Source organism: Lontra canadensis, unplaced genomic scaffold, assembly GCF_010015895.1.
Source record: "Lontra canadensis isolate GAN:19392208 unplaced genomic scaffold, GSC_riverotter_1.0 scaffold217, whole genome shotgun sequence".
NCBI lineage: Eukaryota > Metazoa > Chordata > Mammalia > Carnivora > Mustelidae > Lontra > Lontra canadensis.
The window spans coordinates 215,097-220,267 of NW_022631211.1; positions in this window are offsets into that span (position 1 = coordinate 215,097).

The following is a 5,171-nucleotide window of genomic DNA, read 5'->3' on the forward strand; positions in this document are numbered from 1 at the left end:
GGTGGTGTAGTTAATCAACCAAATGGCTCTGATTGTGAGTTCCAGCTCAGATTGTGATCTCATGGTCTTGAGATGGAGTCCCACAGCTTGAAACACTCTCTCCCTCTCCCTCTGCCCCTCTCCACTGCTCACTATCTCTCTCTCTAAAATAAATAAATAATCTTTTTAAAACAAAAACAACCAAAATTAAAAAAAAGAGAGAAAGAAAAGAGACTGCAACATTCATGCAAAATCATTGGCCCACATTTACAAATAACAGCGTTCTCATAGACCAGAACCATATGTTAAGGTCTAAGTCTTTTACTTTTATTCATAACTAGCTAAATATATTCTTTTTCTTAAAGGTTTTATCCATTTATCTGACAGAGAGAGAGATCACGAGTAGGCAGAGGCAGGCAGAAAGAGGGGGAAGCAGGCTCCCCACCGAGCCGAAAGCCCGATGTGGGGCTCGATCCCAGGACCCTGAGATAATGACCTGAGCTGAAGGCAGAGGCCTAACCCACTGAGCCACCCAGGTACCCCAAGCTAAATATATTTTTAATTTAACAATACTACAGTATCAAACCAACAATTCTGATTTTATTTTTAAAGTAAAACAAAGCATGCTCTAGCACAAGAAATTATTTCAACAAGAAAAATTCAACAAAATTCCAGCTGCATATAAACTCCTCAGTACATGAAACATCCTTAAAAGAAATCCACAGTGAAAATTCAACCACCAGAGTCAAAGAATCCTGGAGACAGTGACTTTCACATATTTCTAAAATGGCAATCAAATGTCTAGCTGTGTGCAAAGTCTTCACTTGGCATCTGATGTTCTTCCTCTAGGATTTACACTCCTTCTAAATACAATTAAGTCAAAATAGGCTTTTGATCCTGCATAAAGATGATGTATAATTTCAGCATCTGTATATTTATCAAAATAAAAATTAACACAAAGTAATGCGATAATTCTCTTTACAAAATAATAATGCCAAAAACTGCAAATGTAACTTCTCACTGTAATTTAGAAAAAAATATGGACATCACAATTATCCAAATTTTTATATTTATTTCACTTTAACTTGATGTTTTATATATATTTATATAAGATAAAATAAATCTATTTATAGTATTAAATTATAGTATATAATATAAATATTACATGAATGTTTTATTTTATTTTTTAAAATATTTTATTTATTTGACAGAGAGAGACACAGCGAGAGAGGGAACACAAGCAGAGGAAGTGGGAGAGGAAGAAGCAGACTTTCTGCTGAGCAGGGAGCCCAATGTGGGGCTGGATCCTAGGACCTTGGGACCATGACCTGAGTGGATAGCAGACGCTTAATGACTGAACCACCCAGGCGCCCTGCATGAATATTTTAAACACAAAAATTATATTTTAAAATTATAATAACATGAGTATTATAATATACATATTTTAAAATATAATATGTATGTCTTTTTGTGTTCATCTGACACAGCATCTTTGGAAATTTCTCCACAAGTGAGTTCAAACCAAGGTGAAAATTGATGATATTTATCCTGTGTTTATTCATTTGTCAGAGAATTAGAACTATGCTAATATAAAAATAAAACTTGTGGGACACCTAGATGGCTCAGTCGGTTAAGCAGTTGCCCTTGGCTTGGGTCATGATTTCAGGATCCTGAGATCAAGCCCCACATCAAGCCCCACATCGGACTCCCTGCTCAGCAGGGAGTCTGCTTCTCCCTCTCCCTCTGCTGGTGTGCTCTCTTGTTCATCCTCTTTTTCTCAAATAAATAAATAAAATCAAAATAAAACAAAATAAAATAAAAATACAATTGTTTCCAATGGTTTACACTGAAGAAAGGGCAAACATTAAATATCTCATTTTATGGCTTAATGATTCTCAGGGACAGAGGCCAAGTCAGGCCAAGACCCTGATTTGGAGTTGTCTATACTATGTTGAAAGAGGCAGGTAAAACTCGGTGAGCAAAGCTACTCTTCATGTGATTGCAGAGAAATGCCCTCACAGTCAAAGGAAATGAAAGCAAGGTTTTGTTTTCCACAGAGACAAAAATGAAGAAGAAAAATGTTAATACTAAAAATCATGATAGTACGTCACAGTGAGGAGAAGGCACATTCATCACTGCTGATGGCAGTGTAATTAGTAAAAAGGCTTGCTTGATGATTTTCTTCTCCACATTTGTCAGGAGTTAGAGAAACGTTCATCTCTTTGACCCCGGATTTTCTCTGTGGGATTCTAGGAGAGTGTCAAGGAAGAAAAAAAAGGCCTGAGTTGACATACCTTCCTTAATAATTCGTTCAAAATGACAATAATAATTAAATAACTCGTGACATGTCCATGTCATGGAAAATGCAGTTATTAACGTGAACTCCAGGTAGTTTATTTTTTTAACTTAAGGTCTGGAATTGGTAAAAAAAGGAACTTTTTTTACCTTTCCACAATGCTCAGCATTGTATGTGTGTTGAAGGGGAATAAAGACAATGAAAATACTTGCTTTACTAGAAGATAAAATCCTTTGCCATTATCTCTACATATTTCCTTTATACTTATCTTCTCTTTCTACTAAAATATATGTATTTTTAAAAACTTTATACGTGTGTGTGTGTGTGTGTGTGTGTGTGTGTGTGTATGGACAGATGATGGGTAGATGGATGGATTGGTGGATGGATGGACAGATATAAGTTTGTGGGTGCTGGGAGAAAAGCATGGAACCTGGCTGTCAAAACTGATTACCTTGTAGAGGTGGGATATGTGAGGAGAGCTTTTTTTTTTTCTTTATTACCCTTAGAATAGGGGAAAGTGAAATAAAGTGAAATAAAACATAAGGAGGGGAATAAATAAGGACATTCTTTAATTTTAAGAAAAAATAAAGTTGAAAAGAAAAGCAGTAATTACTACTACTAAACTGTACGCTTAAACGTAGTTAAAATGCAATAAACATAGGAATGCATGTGTCTTTTCAAATTAGTGTTTTCTTTTTCTTTTAGGTAAATACCCAGTAGTGGGATTACTGGATCATACAATAGTTCTATTTTTAACTTTTTGAGGAATCTCCATACTGTTTTCCACAGTGGCTGCACCAGTTTGCATTCTCATCAACAGTGTAAGAGTGTTCCCTTTTCTCCACATCCTCACCAACACTTGCTATTTCTTATGTTTTTTATTTTAGCCATTCTGACAATGTAAAGTTTATAGCTTATTGTGATTTTAATTTGCATTTCTTTGATGATTAGTGATGTTGAGCATCTTTTCATGTGTCTGTTGGCCATCTGTAGGTCTTCTTTGGAAACATGTCTATTCAGGTTCTCTGTCCATTTTTTTATTGGATTATTTGTTTTGGGTTGTTGTGTAGTGTGTGTGTGTGTGTGTGTGTGTGTTTGTGTTGAGTTGTTTAAGTTTTTTATATATTTTGGATATTAACCTCTTAGTAGTTATAGTATTTGCAAATATCTTCTATTCACAGGTTGTCTTTTGTTTTGTTGATAGTCTCTTTTACTCCGAACCTCTATGTTTATTGCAGCATTATTTACAAGAGGAAACAACCCAAGGATCCATCAATAGATGAATGGATAAATAAGATGTGGTGTATGTGTACAATGGTGTATATGTACAATGTACTCAGCCACAAAAAAGAATGAAATCTTGCCATTTGCAACAACATGGATGGATCTAGAGGGCATAAAACTAAGTGAAATAGGTCAGAGAAAGAAAAATACCATATGCTTTCATTCATAGGCAGAATTGAAGAAACAAAATGAATGAACACAGGGAAAAAAATAGACAAGCAAAAAACCAGGCTATTAAATACAGAGGACAAACTGGTGGTTGCCAGAGAGGAAGCAGGTGGAGGAATGGGTGAAATAGATAAAATGGGATTAAGAATACATTTATTTTGTTTTTTTTTTTTTTTTAATAATTTTATTTTTTATAAATATATATATATATATATATATATATATATATATATATATTTTCCCCCAGGGGTACAGGTCTGTGAATCTCCACGTTTACAAACTTCACAGCACTCACCATAGCACATACCCTACCCAATGTCCATAACCCCCCCCAACCCCCCTCTGCCCAGCAACCCTCAGTTTGTTTTGTGAGATTAAGAGTCACTTATGGTTTGTCTCCCTCCCAATCCCAACTTGTTTCATTTACTCTTCTCCTACCACATTAACCCCCCATGTTGCATCTCCTCTCCCTCATATCAGGGAGATCATATGATAGTTGTCTTTCTCCGATTGACTTATTTCGCTAAGCATGATACCCTCTAGTTCCATCCATGTTGTCGCAAATGGCAAGATTTCATTTCTTTTGATGGCTGCATAGTATTCCATTGTATATATATACCACATCTTCTTTATCCATTCGTCTGTTGATGGACATCTAGGTTCTTTCCATAGTTTGGCTATTGTAGACATTGCTGCTATAAACAAGAATACATTTATTTTGATGAGCACTGAGAAATATATAAAATTATTTAATCATTATATTGTACACCTGAAACTAACACTGTATTAATTATACTTAAAGTTTATAAAAGTTATTAAAAATGGTTAAGATGGTAAATTTAATCTGTATTTTACCATAATAAAAATTATTTTTGAAAAAAAAAAGAAAGAAAATCATGCCTCAAGCATTTATAGCTAGCAAGTCTCTGAAGAGTTATTGCCATTCTTCCATGGCAAACATGTTTCTATCATGCAGTAGTACTTAGCATTGTTAAACAATAGGAACACAGTAAACAGAACATATTATCACATGTTGTAACAACAGTGATATTCTTAAGACATTAGATAGTATCCTCAGAGTTATTTGAGACAGCTACTAGCTATTTGAGTCAGCTAATAAGAAGATAGTGTCTCTTTATCATTGAACAACAGTCATTTCATGTTTACCAGGGGAATGGAAAGATCCAAGGTGCTTTCTTTAAAAAAAAAAAAAAATCCAGGTCCAAAGGGCATAAGAGCAAACCCTAAGACACCTAGCACACAGGATAATAACAGTAACAGCCAACATGTAGCCTGTGGTTGCTGTGTGCTGGGCACTGTTCCAAGGGCTTACATTCCGCACAGCATCCCTATGAAGCAGGCTCTATTATTTCTCTGTTTTACAGGTGGGACAGTCAAGTACAGGAAATTTGAGTAACTTCCCCAAGGTCTCATAGCCGGTAAG